This window comes from Leucoraja erinacea, chromosome 8 (genome assembly GCF_028641065.1).
Source record: "Leucoraja erinacea ecotype New England chromosome 8, Leri_hhj_1, whole genome shotgun sequence".
Lineage (NCBI taxonomy): Eukaryota > Metazoa > Chordata > Chondrichthyes > Rajiformes > Rajidae > Leucoraja > Leucoraja erinaceus.
In genome coordinates this window covers 58,780,884-58,799,225 of record NC_073384.1, presented here as the reverse complement: position 1 = coordinate 58,799,225, position 18,342 = coordinate 58,780,884, and the positions used below count along the sequence as shown (strand labels likewise).

Genomic DNA, 18,342 nt, shown 5'->3' with positions numbered 1-18,342 from the left:
AGTCAGGATAAGGTGCAGCAGTAGAATTGCTGCTCTACTGGGCTAGAGGGTTTGATCCTGACTACGGGTGCTGTCTGTACTTTTTTTGGACATTCTCCCTGTGACCATGTGGGGTTTCTTCAGGTTTCCTCCCACACTACAAAGATATGCAGGTTTGTAAGCAAATTGGCTTTAGTAAAATTGTAAATTGTCTCTAGTGTGCGTAAATAATGTTAATGTGCGGGGATTGTTGCCCAGCGCGGACTTAGTGGGCCTTAAGGGCCTGTTCTAACGCTGTATCTCTAAACTAAACTAAATTAAAATTAACTAGCCAGGCAAGCTGGAACAAAATTATGCAGTCATGAGGTTGGCAGAGGCAAGGAAAATGAGCGATGACCACAAAACTGGTGATCTGCTGGAAAAATGGATGTGAATGATCAGCATGACAGAAATAATAGTAAACACTGGCCAAACTACTATGAAATGTTGACCTGGGTGGAACTAAAATGCCACACAGTGTTTATTTGAGTGTCATTTTTGATCGCTAAAGCCACATAAATTATGTGACTCTGAGAAAGACCACATATGAACATTGATTCATATTGAGCAATAATATTAACCACGTTGAAGAAAGTTTAAGGACTGAAATGGTAGTCAAAATGAGTACTGCATACTGAAGATAATGTCACATCCGTCCACAATGCTCAAGAAGGTAAGAGCTGTAAGTTGCCTGTGGAGGAAGGAACTGCAGATGCTGGTTTACACCAGAGATAAACACAAAAAGCTGGACTCCAGCTGTAAGTTGCTTGCCAACTATTGCTTGTTGAATGATAACCATGTAAATAGAATCTTCTTCCGTATAAATTCTCTCCAACTATTTTGCCTTGTCCATGATTCGGTTTTACTGTACCTCATTTGCCTTGGCTTTTTAAAATCTGGATTTGAATCTCACCCAGCAGACTGCGATATCTAAAAGTTAAAGAATATCTTGACAAGAATGTGCCAGACCGGATGGGTGGGCCAGCTGGTGTTTGCCCTGTTAGGATTCCAGAAATTTGTTTGCCCTTAAAATATTTAAAATTCAAATTTGCTGACGCTGGAAATTTGGAAATTATTGGTGCTGACTATAGTCTTTTAGTTTAGTTTAGTTTAGAGATACAGCGTGGAAATAGGCCCTTCGACCCACCAAGTCCATGCCGACCAGCGATCCCCGCACACTAACACTACCCTAAACACACTAGGGACAATTTACAATTATACCAAGCCTATTAACCTACAAACCTGTACGTCTTTAGAGAGGGGAAAGAAACCAAAGATCTCGGAAAAAACCCATGCGGTCACAGGGAGAACGTACAAACTACGTACAGACAAGCACCTGTAGTCGGGATCGAACCCGAGTCTCCGACGCTGTAAGAGCTGTAAGGCAGCAACTCTACTGCTCCGCAACGATGCTGCATTGTGGTCTTGGTCCACAATATTTCTGAACATTGCTGATGATCTGCTCAATATCTCCAGTGGTTCCTGTTTCTTTTAAATCAAATCAATTTCACCCAGCTTCGTGTGAACAGGCTGGGTGTCATCTCTTGCCCCAACTTTGTTCAACACAAGTGGGTGAGTTGGACTTAGGCTACAGTGTTTAAGATTCTAATGTTTGTCCAGAACCCTAACAACCAGCGATCTCCCGGTTACCAAACATTTTAACTCCACTTCCCATTCCCACACTGACCTTTCTGCCCTGGGCCTCCTCCACTGCCAGGGTGAGGCCACATACGCATTGGAGGAACAACACCTCATATTGTGGTTGGGAATCTTACAACCCAGTGGTATGAACATTGAATTCTCTAATCCCTCTCTCTCCATCCCTCCCCCACCCTAATCGTCCTGCCAGTTTCACTGTTTGTATCCCTTCATTATCAACTTCTCCGCAGCCAACAATGGACCATTGTGGGCTACTCGGAAATCGGTGGCAGCTATGATTTGTTCTGTACCTTTTCATACCTCTAGCTTTCCTCTCCTCTGACTCTCAGTCTGATGAAGGGTCTCAACATGAAACGTCACCCATTCATTTTCTCCAGAGATGCTGCCTGACCTGCTGAGTTACTCCAGCATTTACTGTCCACATCTGTTTTTAGCTGTTAACATTGATTCTATATTACTGAGGCACTAGAAGGGGACAGTTCTGTAAACGTATTAATGGATCAGATGTAGAGCAGAATAACCAGTGATCCAGTGAGCTATGTCAATGAGTTTTCAGGATATACCACATGATTCAGGTGCTATTTTCTATTAAAAATGCTGTTAATAGGATCTACAATTAATCAAATCAAGTATTAAATGCGGAAAGAAGTAAAATGAATTTACAACGAGATTAAGCTTAAGGGACATTGTTTAAATTGGTGAATAGTCAAATTAAAAGGGTGACAAGAAATTTATTTTGTTGAGAAAATGGTATTCAGTGTTTCACAATATTCCCCAGACAAGGTAGTAAAGTCAAAAACATTACAAATGCTCAAACTGCAGCTGGAGGACATTGTGGGAGTATTGAAGTACAGTTAGGATGAAGTTAATGGGTCATTTGGCATTGCTTTGTCTTTAACTCATCTAATATTCTTGCGATCATCTGAGGAGTCTTCTGTGCCATGTGGCACTGTTCTGCATCCATTTCTGAATGACTTACAAAACCATCAAACAGATTAGCAAAATCCCTCTACATAATGAATGCGCTCCTTCTGCTAACATTAATTCTCACTTAAACGTAAAAAATGCATCACAACCAAAGTTTCTGAGCTTGCAACATTCCGACATTTATACATTTGTTTACTTTGTCTTGGGCCTTTCCCCAATCATGAATTCCTTCTTTACTGCCTCCCACATTTCAGCCAGCATCCTATTATAAATCTTCATTCTCCCTGGTGTTGCCTTGTAATTCTTTCCAGGTGAGCTGCGCCATAAATACAGTCGTCTATTGTCGGAAACTTGGCGCATCAGATGTTCCCGGGACAGAGCAGTGAGTTCTGCCAGTTCGATGACAAGGAAAAATCAGATGTGTTGAACCTTTTCCAAAATGTGTTCCCACACCCCCATATCACATGACAATTGTACCCTCGGCATCTCGCGTCTAGCTTCAGACATGTCCAAAATCACTTGTGCTCTATAAGCTATTTTTGTTATGTCAAATGCAACCAGACAGAAAGGTTAGAGATACACAAAAACGCTGGAGAAACTCAGCGGGTGCAGCAGCCTCTATGGAGCGAAGGAGATAGGCAACGTTTCGGGCCAAAACCCTTCTTCAGACTGATAGGGGGTGGGGGGAGGCGGGGAGAAGAAAGGAAAAAGGAGGAGGAGGAGCGCGAGGACTGAGGTAGGAAGGGGAGGAGACAGCAAGGGTTAACAGAATTGTAAGAATTCAATGTTCATGCCACCAGGATGCAGACTCCCCAAGCGGAATATGAGGTGCCGTCCCTCCAATTTCAGGTGTTGCTCACTCTGGCCGTGGTGGAGGCCCAGGACAGAGAGGTTGGATACGGAATGGGAGGGGGAGTTGAAGTGCTGAGCCACTGGGTCAGGTTGAAGAGTCCACTTTGCTCAATAAATCTACAACAAGTTATGTGCAGCCCAGCTTATCATGAAGGCCTCTCCACCTTTCAATCACCTGAGGAAAAAATAATGAAAAAAAGTTACAAATATCAAGGAAAGTTCTGGAGATTTTTGTTTATATATCATTCATGCTGCCTCCATTATCCTGGGCAGCCCGAGAATGACTGAGACCAGGGGAGTATCTCTGTCTATATCTACATGTGCAACCATTAATCACTTGTCCTAATAGATATTTCTGAAGGAGGGTACCGTCCCAAAACATCACCTATTCATTTTCTCCAGAGATGTTGCCTGACCCACTGAGTTACTCCAGCATTTTGTGAGTATCTTAAGGGCCTGTCCCACGAGCATGCGACTCCATGCGGCAAGTGCTATCTAACGTGGTCGCTTGAGCTGTACGGCCTCGCGGGGCAGGTCCCACTTCAATCGCCGGAGCCGTATTGGAGTTGTGCGGAACTGGTCCCAACTTCGCGCGGGGCTCGGAAAAACTGACCGTGTTCAAACATTCAGCGCAGCAACAGCCTGCCGGCCCTCAGCCACCTTGACGCCGTACGCACCGCCTTGACGCTGTACGTCACGCGCGAACAGGTGCATGCTGGTGGGACCGGCCCTGTACGGGGATCACTCGACCTCCGCGCAGCCCCCGCTTCCGGTTTGGTCGCGCTTGCCACATGCAGGTCGCATGCAGGTCGCATGCTCGTGGGACAGGCCCTTTAGATATTTATTCTGTTTTTATGAGAATGGATTATCTCAGTGCCATGGACCTTATTTGGAAGAATCCTGGTGATAATTTCTGCAATGTTCTCTTCAGTGCTATTGCCAGCAGTGGTACAGCAAAGAGATGTTTGAGCCAGTCCCCTTTCAGTGTAACCTGAACCGTGCTTTTAACTAGGGGTCAGCCTTCAGACGCTAAAATAGACGCTAAAAACAGGATAAGGTGCTGGTAAGGCCGCATTTAGAATATTGTGAGCAATCTTGGGCATCATATCTGAGGAAGGATGAGCTGGCGATGAGTGGGTCAAGAGGAGGTTTACAAGAATGGTCCCAGGAATGAGTAGGTTAACCTATAATGAGCATTTATTAGCACTGGGCCTGTACTCGCTGTAGAAGAATGAGGGGGGACCACATTGAAGCATACAGAATAGTGAAAGGCTTGGATAGAGTGGATGTGGAAGGATGTTTCCACCAGTGGGAGCGTCTAGGACTAGAGGTCATAGTCTCAGATTAAAAGACGTTCTTTTAGGAAGGAGATGAGAAAAAAATTATTTAACCAGAGGGTGGTGAATGTGGAATTCTTTGCCACAGAGGGCTGTGGAGGCCAAGTTAGTGGATATATTTAAGGCAAGATAGATAGATTTTTGATTAGTACTGTTGTCAGAGGTTATGGGGAGAGGGCAGGAGAATGGGGTTATGTGGGAAAGATCGCTCAGTCATGATTAAATGGTGGAGTAGATGTGATGGGCCGAATGGCCAAATTCTACTATCATACGACCTTATGACCTAAAGGGGCCATTCTCCTCTGTTTTAACTGAAGAAATGCCATTGGTCCTTCGGAGAAAGTAGAGTTGCCTACAAACTCAAGAAGGGTCTCGACCAGAAATGTCATCCATTCCTTCACTCCAGCATTTTGTGTCTACCTATGGTTGCCTACAAACTGTTGCCATATCATCATGAGCAATAACATTATTTCCTAACCACCAAATTAATTTTTCATCCATGGCTCAATTTCCTACTTTCAGAGATATTTGAACTTTTGGAGCCATCATGTGGCCAAATTTTCAATCCCCTATTTCAGCTGTATTTCCGGAATAAGCCTTTGTCAGAATGTTGGTCAAGTTCTGCTTCCTGTCGGCTATTTCCAAGGCATTCACTCCCCTCCCTGGTTTTGAACTGTTAGATTTTTTTTAAAGACAACCGCGCAGGTTTTAGAACCAGCTTTCAACAGGATCTAGGGGTTAGATTGCTAAAGGTAATTTAAATATTAATTTAAAAAGCCTCACCTGAAAGTAAACGTCCAGATTTCCACTACTACCAAATAGAAAAATTGCATTCCTCAGTGTAGATTGGTTATTTCCTACTAACCAATTGTAGTGCTTGTTAGTAGTTGCTCCGCCGAATATTCGATTCATATTACCAAGAGCTTGCTTACGTAAGTCAGTCTGAGTAGCTGTTAGTTACTGTAATGTCCTGCAGACCGATGCTGTAAGTGGTCTTTAATAAACGTGTTGTATCTTGATGTGTGTCCGACTCGACTCAATACATGGTGTCAGAAGTGGGATTCGAACCCACGAACCCACGCCCCACGACTGATGTCTCGCAAAACCCGTGCTTCCCTGCCTGTGTCCCAGCAGCTCTTGCAGCCACAAGTTCGGTCTCCGTCTGCGGTCCAGCAACAACTACAATTCAAGCATGATACACAAAAATGTTTTTTCAACAAATCCAGTAAACCACTTAAACCTCTCACCAGTGGACAGGTGGTTTGCCTCCAGACCAACTAGGGCTACTACCGTCTGGGTCACATCCACAGCCCTGCCAAAGAACCGCGCTCGGACCTGGTTAACGTGGATGGAGCCATGTACAGACGCAACCATCAACATTTCCTACCAGTGAAAGAACCGCGTCCTGCGACTCCACATCGAGAGGTTTCGCGTTTTGTATACCCACCCACTGCCGGACCGGCTGCTCCACTATCAGAGGCCTCCCCGCGACGTTCTGCACGTAGCTCGCCTACTTCACCACCTCCCCTCCCCGGCGGGTCCACAGTCACATCCCCGGTTCCCTCCCCGGTAACTTCTCCAGTAAAAGGAGAAGATACGGACTCGTATCGCACATGTGCTGGGCAGGTTAGCAGGCCCACCCATTAGATACGGTGATTTTGTGTAACTATTTATACTTCCCCATATGCGTTATTAACGTTCCGGCTCCTATATTGTTTAATCATCATGTTCCCACGTATCTTTCCTTTATTTTGTTTCTACAAGGAAAGATGTTATTTCCTACTAACCTTGTGCTTGTTAGTAGTTGCTCTGCATAATATGCGATTCATATTACCAAGAGCTTGCTTACGTAAGTCAGTCTGAGTAGCTGTTTGTTACTGTAATGTCCTGCAGACCGATGCTGTAAGTGGACTTTAATAAATATGTGTTGTATCTTGATGTGTGTCCGACTCGACTCATTAAACTCAGGATTCTAGGTTAGAAGATTAATGTACAAAATTAATCCATGTGTGATGCGAACAAAGATAGATACAAAGCGCTGCAGTATCTCAATGGGTCAGGCAACATCTCTGGAGAAAATGGATAGGTGATGTTTCATTCTGAAACAAGGGTCCCAAACCAAAACGTCACCTATCCATTTTCTCCAAGGATGCTGCCTGACCCACTGAGTTACTCCAGCATTTGGTGTCTATCTTTGGTACAAACCAGCATCTGAAGTTCATTTTTTATTAGAATGTGATATGAACAAGGCAATACATCATAGGTAACATAATTTTATCTAATCTTTACATTTTACTGTGTTCAGTTTTGGTCGCCTTGCTATAGGAACTTAAGTTGGGAAGACTGCAGAGAAGATTTGCAAGGATGTTGCCTGGGCTTGATGCCTGTACTATGAGGAGTGATCGGGCAAGCTAGGACATTATTCCTTTGAGCATAGGAGGCTGAAGAATGATCTTACAGAGGTATATAAAATTATGAAGGGAATTGATAGGGTGAATGTATATAGTAAACTGCAGGGCAACTTTTTCACTCAGAGGATGGTGGGTATATGGAATGAGATACCAGAGGAGGTCGTTGGGACAGGTACAATAACAACATTTAAAATATACTTTGACAGGTACATGGATAGACAGGTACATGGATATGGGCCAAATTTGGGCAAATGGACCAAGTGTGGGCAAATGAACCAAGTGCGGGCAAATGGGACTATCTTAAATGGGCTATCTTTATCGGCATAGATGAGTTGGGCCAAAAGGCCTGTTTCAATGCTCTATGACTCCATGAATTCAAGTGTTGACAGGAAGAGACTTATTTTCGGTAATAGATTTTACATTTGATAATGGCATTTTCTCATTCTTCTTTGCCAATGGGAACATTGCAACGATGCATTAGAAGTATTTTTATGTTCCCTGTTGGATTGTGTTTCTACTGAAAATAGATAAATACAAGTTGCTAAATTTATATTTCAGTTGCCAGAAACTGACATGGTGTTATAATAAGCAGTGGATACGCACTACCACATAGTAGTCGGCAGAAGAATACAGGTTCAGACCTACTCATCACAGCAATAGGTTGAAAGGTGATTAGGAAGGTTAAGTATTTCTGGAGGAGGAAAACAAAAGTGTCTCTCCCAGTATGTTGTAGGGTCCTCGTTGCTAAGAATGAATGGTTGCCTGCAAACAAGAAGTTGAACTTAGACAGACACAAAATGTGAGAGTAACTCAGCGGGTCAGGCAGCATCGCTGGAGAAAAAGAATAGAAGATGTTTCGGGTCGAGAAGTCTGAGGTCTTAAGAAGGGTCTCAACTCGAAATGTTACCTATGCCTTTTCTCCAGAAATGCTGCCGGACGCTGAGTTACTTCAGCTTTTTGCGTTTATGCTCAGTTTATACCGGCGTCTGCAGTTCCCCCCTGCACCAGAGGTTGACCATGTTCTCTCAGGATGATTATGTTTAAACAAGGAAAGAACCAAGTTGGTGCCAACTATCAAGTACCCAGTTTACATCAATCTTACCCTAACCCACACGATCCTTCCCACATTCCTGCCAACTCCCCCCAGATTCTACCACGCTTCTACATATAAAGTTCATTTACGGTACCCAATTAGCCAACCAACCTACGCATTATTTTTGGATGTGTCAAGAGTGTTTTATTGTTATATGTCCCAGAGAGAACCAAGAAGTTGATAGTTGTCTCTGAGGAGCAGAGATGCTTGGGGAACATGGATAGGTGGACACAAAAAGCTGGAGTAACTCAGCGGGACAGGTAGCATCTCTGGAGAGCTCTGAAGGTGCTCCACTCACTGTGCCACACTAATGTTTTAAGCCTTAGCTATATATGGTGACACATAGAATTATCTCGCTTTGAGAATTCTCACCGCAGTAGCTCTTTTCCCGAAACTTACTGCCACCATTTCTTTCTATGAAGAAAACCAGTGATCTAGCCAAGAAGCTGCTGGTTGTAACGGAGAAGCACTGATCAAGCCCCCCACTATGGACACCTTTCTGTTCCTCATGCTGCAGAGAGTTTAGAGCAGATCATGTGTCTATCCTGTTGGCTGCAGTCAGTACATGGTCTCTGGAGAGCAGGGCATCCGATGGAGAACAAAAACATGTAAATATGGACATAAAATGCTGGAGTAACTCCGCAGCTCAGGCAGCATGCCGGGAGAACATGGGTAGATGATGATACGAGTCGGACTCTTCTTCAGACTGATCAGTCACCTATCCATGTTCAGTGTAGAAAGGAATTGCAGAAACTGGTTTAAACCGAAGATAGACTCAAAAAGCAGGAGCAACTCAGAGAGACAGGCAGCATCTCTGGAGAGAAGAAATGAGACTCAACCAGAAACGTTACCCATTTCTTCTCTCCAGAGATGCTGCCTGTCTGGCAGAGTTACTCAAGCTTTTTGTGTCTACCTATCCATGTTCCACAAGCATCTGTGCTCCTCAGAGACAACTATCAACTTCTTGGTTAGATAACTAGTTTACTTTGTAGAAAAAAGGCTCCCGACCCATAATGTCACATATTCATGTTCTCCACGGACGCTGCCTGACCTGCTGAGTTACTCCAGCATTCTTTGTCCTTTTCCTTTTGTAAATCAGCATCTGCAGTTCCTTGTTTCTACATGTAAATATAAGATATTCAGGAAGGTCTTTAGAACATGGAACTTAGGTTGAATTCTAGAGGTTAATTTTCACCGTTATGAAATTCCGAGGAAAAGGTACTAGGTACCGGCATTATTTACTGAATCAAAAAATTCCCACTGTTTATTTAAAGTCGGGGGTCAAATTAACGCCAGATTTTTATCTTTAATATTGCTATTCCTTCCACATATTAACTATGCTTTTATTGGTTAATGGTTGTCATGAAGAAAAAGCTGCCATTACTGGACCTTGACCCTATGTGGGTGGCAGGTGATAAGTGTACCAAACGTTTCCAAATGTATGTTCCTTGCAATTGTCTTCTTTTTGTTTACATGAATTTGCTGATGCTGATAAGGCCGTTCAAACTTGAGCCTTTAAGTATCAATGAATTGCTTGATCGCTCTTTGCGTAAGTATATCTTTCCTGCACCAAGGTGCAGTTTTGAAGCTATCATTTAAAAGCATAGAAACCCAAACAATGTTGAATTATGCTAAAATAGAATTGTGTAAGGATAGCTGGTGGGGGAGTGGATAAAGCAATTAGTTGATAGACTGTCTCAAGCATTGTTCAACATGAGGACAACTGCTTTAGATTCTGGGGGGTGAGAGGGGGAAGGGTGTGGTATTATAATTTCAGCTTGCTGCCACTGGGCAAGAAGCAAAGCAACATGCAACAATCTGCTCAGTCCAACGATGACAGATGATCCACTTTGTAAGATTCTGTCCATATGGTGAAAGTAAAAAAATTACTCGATGGCAATTGCAAACCCACTCACGCAGAGTATTGACATTTAATTCACCCAAATTAGACGGACATTGTGCGGTCTAGTATAATAAACACCAATGAGATCTTTGAATTTAGCAGCACAGACCGAATCCAATCAGGTTCCCAATCAGCGTATGGGCACCCCGTGTTTTATGCGAGGTTTACGCTTTTGAAAAGCAGTTCGTAAATCAAAAAGTGTGCGTAAATCAAACAGTTGCCAGGCCCAGCACGCGACTACACTGACGGAAAATACCAGGCATAAATTTGAGCAAGTTATTCCAAAAACATGAGAGCGTAAATTAAACCTCCCCAGCAATTAGGCAAGTGCGTTATTCTAAGAAAGCTAAATCAACCACGGGTAATACACAAGTTGCGTGCATTTCCATTCCTAATTATTGAAGGTCTTGACATGAGCATGAGGAATAGTTCAGGAAGCAGGCTCGTTTCGCAACATTTTATACAGGGCTGGAGTGTGCACTTCGAGTTGTTGTTATAAAGAAGAACTTGTCTTTATTATTGCTTTATAGAGTACTTGGTATATATAAAGGCAGTTGGCAGCCCAATAAATCATATTTAAAATGCAATCATAACTTTTGGTTTGGTATGTGGTTCATTAACATGGTCTTGGATATGTTCCATAGCTCTGCATTTTGCAACTTTTATATTCCATCGTTTGTGTTCTTACTCTCTAACTGTCAATTTATCCCATCTCTTAGCTTTTATCTACCTTTGTTCAATTTCTCTCTCTCTCTTTCTCTCTCTCTACCCCCACTAACCCTCAACCAAAGATACTAGAGGAGCTCCTCTATAATCTTTTGCCCTCAACCAATGACCAATTACAGCTTATCTCTATGACAATCCTAGTCTTATCACAAATAATGTATTTTGTCTATTCCGTCCCTCACCCACCATCTGCAACTTAAAACTTACTTGTTCTCATGCTTTCTAAATCTTGAAAATGGGTCTTCAACCCAAATGATTAACTCTTTCCCTTCCGCAGATGCAGCCTGAACTACTGAATACCTCCATAATTCTGTGTTTTGTTATTTCAAATTTCCAGCATCTGCATTTTATACATTTTCTTCCTCTGAGTTAATTGCATCATTAATTAGTCTCATGTTAATTTTGGATCAATTCCTTATTGTTCTACATATGTGCATAAATGACAGTGGTTGATTGTGTTCCTCCACTTCTGTGTTTTTCCAATTCTCCAGTCTTCCATTTTTCAACTCCTTTTTAAAGCACTGATTTTTGCCAAGGCTGGGCTCCAACAAGTAACTCCAGCTTGAGTACACTTCCCCTGACTGGTCATTCTACAATTGGGAGCCCAAGCAGACCATTGAATAATGGACCAGACCATAACCTGAACACAAAGGTTATTCCTCATCATATGGACACTACGCCCAACATGAAAATAACTAGGGACAATTTTCACCTTATTACATTTATACCAAGCTGATCAACCTACAAACCCTTACCCTTAATAACTTTTCATTTGACTCCTCCCATTTCCTCCAAATACAAGGCGTAGCTATGGGCTCCAGCTATGCCTGCCTCGTTGTAGGGTACGTCGAGCAATCCTTGTTCGAGATATACCAGGGCCCCATCCCCGATCTTTACCTCCGCTACATCGACGATTGCTTTGGTGCTACCTCCTGCACCCACACACAACTGACTGATAGAATTCTGACCGACATCCACTATAAACCCACTGACTCCCATGGCTATCTAGACTACACTTTTTCCCACCCTGCTTCCTGTAAGGACTCCATCCCCTACTCCCAATTTCTCCGTCTACGCCCCCAGGATGAGGTGTTCCACACCAGGGCATCGAAGGTTCCCCTCCCCTACTATAGATGAGGCTCTCACCGGGGTCTCTTCAATACCCCGTAACACTGCTCTCTCTCCCCATCCCCCCACTCGTAACAAGGGCAGAGTCCGCCTAGTCCTCACCTTCCACCCCACTAGCCAGCACGTACCTCAAATAATCCTCCGTCATTTTTGCTACCTCCAACGTGACCCCACCACTCCACACTTCTGATCCCCACCATCTCCCCACATCTTCTCCCCCCCCCCCCCCCCCCCCCCCCCCCCCCCCCCCCCCCCCCAGCAGTCTGCTTTCTGCAAAGACCGCTCCCTCAGTAACTCCCTTGTCAATTCTTCCCTTCCCACCCGTACCACTCCCTCCCCGGGCACTTTCCCTTGCAACCGCAAGAGATGCTACAATTGTCGCTTTACCTCCCCCCTCAACTCCATTCAAGGACCCAAACATTCGTTCCAGGTGCGACAGAGGTTTACCTGCACCTCCTCCAACCTCATCTATTGCATCAGCTGCTCTAGATGTCATCTGATCTACATCGGTGAGACCAAGCGTAGGTTTGGCGATTGTTTCGCCGAATACCTCTGCTTGGTCCGCATTAACCAACCTGACCTCCCGGTGGCTCAGCACCTCAACTCCTCCTCCCATTCCGAATCCAACCTCTCTGTCCTGGGCCTCCTCCATGGCCAGAGCGAGCACCACCGCAAATTGGAGGAGCAGCACCTCATATTCCCGTTGCCCCCCCCCCGAAGAAGGTTTTCGGCCTGATACGTTGCCTATTTCCTTTGCTCCATAGATGCTGCCGCACCCGCTGAGTTTCTCCAGCACTTTTGTAAACCTACATCGACGTCTTTGGAGTGTGGGAGAAAACCGAAGATCTCGGAGAAAACCCACGCAGTCACAGGAAGAACATACAAACTCCGTACAGGCAGCATCCGTAGTCAGGATCAAACTCAAGTCTCCGGCGCTGCAAGACAGCAACTCTAACACTGTGCCACTGTGCTGCCTTCTTACTGAAGCTCTATGTAGTATCTAAACACCGGTACTGTGCCTAAGTCAGCAGACTCCTTACAGGTTAGAGATTAGCCTAAAGAAGGGTCCCAACCCAAAACGTCACCTATCCATGTTCTCCAGAGATGCTGCTTGACCTGCTGAGTTACTCCAACACTTTGTGTCGTTTTGTGTAAACCAGCAGCTACAGTTCCTTGTTTCTACTTTGGGATTGAAGTGACAGTCCTTGTCTGGTTTTGTTCAGTGCTGCACTATACAATTTACCTCCGACACATTTTACCCCTCCTCCCCTCATACTCACATTTATTGGGTCAGTAAAATTCAAATAGAATAACCAGTCTGAAGAAGGGCCTCGACCCGAAACATCGCCTATTCTTTCGATCCATAGATGCTGCCTCACCCGCTGAATTTCTCCAGAATTTTTGTCTACAATAGAATAACGGAGAAGTGTTTAGTCACAATACTTTAGTCATGAAGTGTGCATTAGATCTTTACAATTGTTGGAATACATGAGTGTGTGACAGCATTGTACAGTCACGGATACGTATCTAATAATGTTATTCAGCCAGTAATTCAGCAGTTAAACCAGCATCTGCAGTTCCTTCCTACAGGTCTGAAGAAAGGTCTTGACCCGAAATGTCACCAATTTCTTTTCTCCAGAGATGCTGCCTGACCTGCTGCGTTTCTCCAACATTTTGTGTCTGTCTTCGATGTAAACCAGCATCTGCAGTTCCTTCCTACACAATAATGTTATTCTTGTTGTTTGTGTTGTAGTGACTTTACTCCCAAACCAAATCACTGTGGCCATCTTGTAGAGCATTGCTGAGGTCAGGGGCGGAAAACCACGTTCTCCACCCCCCATGTTTTGAGAGGTGGGGGACATCCCCCCCAAGTTTTTGTGATCCCGATTTTAAAATCTCAGTTTTTAGCGCTGAATTGAGCCTCCGAAGCCTCACGTGTGTGTATGTGTGCGCATGCGCGCGTGGCCGCCAAAATAATGTGTTCCCCGTCCCCTCCATGTTTTGATAGCGAGTTCCGCTCTTGCCTGAGGTACTATCTACCGCATTGGAGACTGTCATAGACGATCTTTGATTGGACTTTACTGGCTTTACCTTGCACTAAACGTTATTCCCCTATCATGTATCTGTACACCGTGAATGACTCGATTGGAATCATGTATTGTCTTTCCACTGCATGCGTCAAAAGCTTTTCACTGTACCTCGGTACACGTGGTAATAAACTAAAACTAACCCAAACTACATGGTCTTTAACATGCTTTCATTCGCATTATATATATATATGCTGTGCTAAGCAATTGCTTCAGTTGTAAACCATGATTGTGTGCTGTTAGCGTAGAGAAAACAGCTATGACTTGAATGTAATGAATACAATGAAGTCACGCATACTGCAAAATAAATGTAGTTTGATCATGGAAATACAGAAATATAGTAAAGGCAATAACTAACATTCAATTCATCCTTTCTTTGCATTGGGGAAGACATAAATCAGGAGCATGGGGAACTGAAATGGTTTTATTTGGAGTGGAGAATATCCAGCCACTCACTGCTACCTCCTGTCGACTGGAGAGGATGCTGGCAGAAGCCTCGGAAAACCATTAGGTGTGTACTTTCAATACAGGCCACAGGCCAACGATGGAGAAAATGGGAGAAAGTACAAGTTAAAGAGAATACATTAACCCAAATACTGTAGATCCATTAAAACAGTTACAATTTGACATTTTCCAACTCTAATTTATTTAGTTGAATTCATTTGTGAAATATGATAAACATTTGGAACAAGAAATATGAATGATAAGTTATAATTTTGTTTTAGTCCAGTCATTGTGATATAAACAATTAACTAAAAGGAATGTTGTCGGAAAGCTGTATTACATTAAAGGGTCAGTGTACAGATTTTGTCTTTAATGTTTTTGACGTATAGTCTAGTCCACATGAACAACACATGACATTCCATTACTCTAAAGGACATATTAATAACAGCCAATTTGCAGGTTATAAAGTATAACATCCTTTCAAACATTCCGCCAAGCCAGAAGACAACAAAAAGAAGTTAAACATTTCCAGGTCACAGATGTGTCATCTTGTATACATCTTTAAATTTTATCTTTCATATTCTGGCTCCTATTCGACCAGCATTCATTAAGACCGGGTGTTTGTTTTAAATAAACACATATGTCAGAGACAAAAGAAGAGTCATATTCCAAACCATATCTTGCAATAAATAAGATATCGGCAAAGCTCACATTAAGCATTTAAGTGAATTAGAAAGGAATCTTCCATGAACAGGGTCAAGTAAAAGTGTATTTTTAGTTTAATTTATGAGGAGATTGTCACTGTAGTGTAAACATTCTGCTGACTCAGCCCGTGGAGGAGTACTCAATAACATTAAGGACCCACCCAGAACACGGTGAAATACTGTCCCTATCAAAACTGAAATTTACCAGGCTCACTGGCTCTAATGGAAATATGTTCGGGTCACCTGACTTTTGTCACATGCCCAATAATTAAAGCTCACTTTAATATAAGAAACAAAAACTATATCTTTAAGGGTATTACAAAAAAGGCTGAACCAAATGGCTGAGTTCCATCCTGCTGAATTCGCTGCCAGTGAGCTAAAAGGATGCCACATTCGCCTTTCCTTGGCCATCTCGAATTCTCCAGGTTACCTATCTTTATGTTTTGTCACTGATACTGCAAGGATTTATTTTGCTGACGTCTCATGACAGCACATTTGTTTTAAAAAGCACAAATGTAAGAGGCAGTAACATTCCACATCTCATCTTGCAATAATTAAGAAGTTGTCCTTCCGTTCCAAGCTGTTATTCGGCAACTTTTGCTGAACTGTCCAGATGTTGGCTACATTCATCCTTGGCTCTAAGGCCCGTGTAGTTGAATGGTTTGATACTGCTCATTGCCAAGGTGGAGAAGTGACTAGCAGCAACAAGGGTAAGGTAAAGGAATGCAAGCCGTAGATGTGAAGCCAAACTCATGGCAAAATATCAATGTCTTCATAAGACAGAACCTACTTTCCTACAACCATCACCTGATGATCACCTTATCACCTCTTGAAATGATCCACGTAACCCTAATCTTACTCGGCAAAGGAACACAATCGACCATCTCTTGCATGACCATGGACTTGTTTTTTTTTCTATTTGTGTTTTGCACTAATACATTGCTTTTACATAAATTACACATAAATCACACATAAATTACACATAAATTACACATAAATTACACATAAATTACACATAAATTACATAAATTACACATAAATTCTACACTTTTTCTTTTTTTACTTGTCTTGCAGAATATTTGTGTAATTATATAATTTATGTTTTGTGTGCTATCTGAGTCCATGTGCCGATAATACTGTTGCAAGCAAGATTTTCATGGTAGCTCACCATATGGCTTCACATGACAGTAAACTCAATTCAACTTGAACCGTATCATTGTTCAAAACAATAGAGTGAAAAAGCGTTGTCTTGAGTAAAGCATTAAAGAAACTCGATTTATATAATTCCCAGGAAGTTCACAGGATTGTTCGAGATCGTTCATGAGACCACAGAATTATATTGTAAATTGTCCCTTGTATGTGGCATAATATTAGTGTATGGGGTGATTGCTGGTCGGTGCGGACTTGGTGGACCGAAGGGTCTGTTGCTGTGTTGTATCTTCAAAAAACTAAAGTCTCTATCTTCTGGAAGACCAAGGACAGAAGGCATGTAATAAATCCACCACTTACATGTTCCTGTCCAAGCTGCATACCTACTTTACTTAGAAACACGTTCAAAAGTTCAGAAGTTCCAGGAGGAGAATTAGGCCATTCGGCCCATCAAGTCTTCTCCGCCATTCAATCATGGATCATCTCTCTTGCCTTCTCAACCACATTCTCCTGTATTCTCCCCATAAATCCTGACTCCCTTACTAATGAAGAATCTATCAATCTCAGCCTTAAAAAATATCCATTCACTTGGCTTCCACAGATGTCTGTGCAATGGATTCCACAGATTCACCACCCTCTGACTAAAGAAATTCCTCCTCGTCTCCTTTCTTAAGGTATGTCCTTTTATTCTGAGGCTATGGCCTCTGGTCCTAGACTCTCCCACTAGTGGAAACATCATTTCCACATTCACTCTATCTGGGCCTTTCACTATTTGGTAAGTTTCAATGAGGTGTCCCCTCATCCTTCTAAACTCATTTATAGTTCGTTCCTCTACATTAGGCCTTGCTCGGGACTGGGCGCGGGGGTGTGGACTTACCATCGGCACCGATCCCTTGCGGATTTCAACATCGCAGAGCTCGCAGTCTCGGGTAGAGACCGAGTCGGGAAGCTCCAAGGACGCAGAAGGTTCGACTAGCCCCAACCCAGGGACCGATCACCTGGCGCAGGGAGAGCTGACATCCCCCCTGATGCAGGAGCTTGATGCCCCAATGCATAGGGCCCTACCGCCGGCTATGGGAGCCATGATTGCCCCGTCAATGGAAGGCTCGAGGCCCCCGAGGAGAACAAAGAAGGGAAGCGATTTAACTATTTTTTTCACAGTGAGGAATGTGGAGGAGTCACTGTGGTGGATGTTTATGTTAAAATGTATTTTGTGTGTTCCGTTGCATTTTATTGGTATGACTGGGGTGGGAGATTGCAACCTTCACGTGGTCCACCCTGTTTTGACTAATGCAATCAACCCGACGTGCACACACAAATAAATCAAATAGAACAAGTTGACCTCCTTTAGGCTGTGGACACCATACGCAAGGAGAAGAAGATTGGGATGACTGTATAGACTAATCAAATTCCTTGTATGTTGCATGATATACTTGACTAATAAAGCATGATTATGATTATGATTATGACATCCTGGAATTCCTTGCAGCACCATTAATTCCAGCAGGCAGTGGAATACCATTTGCTCAAGGGCTTTAAGTGCTGAAAATTCCAGCAGCAGTAATATTTTGTGTTAACGTTTTAAAATGCTGACATTCAAAGTGAAACTGTTTTATTTCTGTACACCACACCGCACTACAGCACAGTAAGGAGTAAATTGTAGATGACTCATCTGTTTGGGCACAGTGGCAATGATAATAAAAGGATCTGAGACAGAGAGGTAGGTTTGCTTACAATCCCTATCAGCATTGACATTGACATCCCTCCGTCAGTGACTGTTCAGTTTAGTTTAGTTTAGGATATTATCACATGTACCGAGGTACAGTGAAAAGCTTTTGTTGTGTGCTAACCCACCAGCGGAAAGAACACATGCAGAAACATAGAAAATAGTAGTATGGGTAGGC

General features: G+C 43.1%; 1 long non-coding RNA gene across 1 annotated transcript in view; it reads left to right on the top strand.

Annotated features, from left to right (window-relative positions):
* The window catches only part of LOC129699753 (uncharacterized), a 43,715-nt gene extending 25,814 nt beyond the window's left edge, over nt 1–17,901 (top strand). The window contains exon 2 of the long non-coding RNA XR_008723926.1: nt 17,279–17,901. This is a non-coding gene — a long non-coding RNA (uncharacterized LOC129699753). The remainder of the gene's footprint in view (nt 1–17,278) is intronic.
* The last annotated feature ends 441 nt before the right edge of the window (nt 17,902–18,342 follow it).